Raw genomic sequence first — 1,225 nt, forward strand, 5'->3', positions numbered from 1 at the left:
AGGAGAAGATGGTGTGAGCATGGCAGGAAAAGAGAGGGGCATTCTGGGAGTTCTCTCTCTCTCTCTCTCTGTGCAGGGAAGATGAGTGGAGACAGGGAGCCTCTAATTGTGTAGCACCATCTGCCTACTCCGGGGATGACGCCTGGCACAACACACCTTCTGTGTGTGGGTATGTGTGTGTGTGTGCACAGCAATGAGATATATGTGAGTGAGAAAGAGAGTGAAGGAGAGAGAGTTGTGACACTCTCCAAACAGGTACCAGGAGCGAACTGTGTGTGTGTTATGCAGAGCTAGAGGAGAGAGATTGACAGGTACGAATGGCCACAGAGAGTCCCATCTCGCATCTGTTGTGATGCGGCATCTGTAACTGCCCAACGCTTCACAACACCCCGAGCTTACCAAGAGATATAGCTTCTGTAGCTTAGCAACCATCTCCCATCCCCCCCCCCACACACACACACACACACATAGAGAGAGCATGGAAAACACATGCTTGACAGACAGACGGATAGATACATATGCACACTGACATATGCCACACACACACACACACACACACACACACACACACACACACACACACACACACACACACACAGACACACATACACACACACACACACGCCTGGGGTTGCCATGGTGAGGGCATAGTGGGCCCGTCTCCATTGCGGGCTGGTCTGTTTTAAACAAGGATCAGCCGGGCTCACCTGTCAGGGCCTGGCATAATGACAGATCTGTAGTGGAGATAGATGACACGGACACACTCTTCTCCTGTTACACACTAGCCTTTACTTACAGAAAACACTCACACACACACACACACACACACACACACACACACACACACACACACACACACACACACACACACTACAAAGAGACCTACATTCGTTCACAACACACTTCCAAGAGACCTAAATACATTCACAGCACCACACACACACACACACACACTAACCCAATCCTCATTTGCCATGCAAATGTAATTTCTTTAGAAATCTAGTGTCATCACCACTAAAGCCACTACCTGGATCAGGTGAAGGATGGCATGCAAAGTGTGTGTGTGTGTGTGTGTGTGTGTGTGTGTGTGTGTGTGTGTGTGTGTGTGTGTGTGTGTGTGTGTGTGTGTGTGTGTGTGTGTGTGTGTGTGTGTGTGTGTGTGTGTGTGTCTGTGTGTGTGTGTGAGAGAGACGAAGTGGTGTGTGAGTGTGTTGTGCACTGTGAT

The sequence above is a fragment of the Alosa sapidissima genome, chromosome 18 (assembly GCF_018492685.1).
Source record: "Alosa sapidissima isolate fAloSap1 chromosome 18, fAloSap1.pri, whole genome shotgun sequence".
Lineage (NCBI taxonomy): Eukaryota > Metazoa > Chordata > Actinopteri > Clupeiformes > Clupeidae > Alosa > Alosa sapidissima.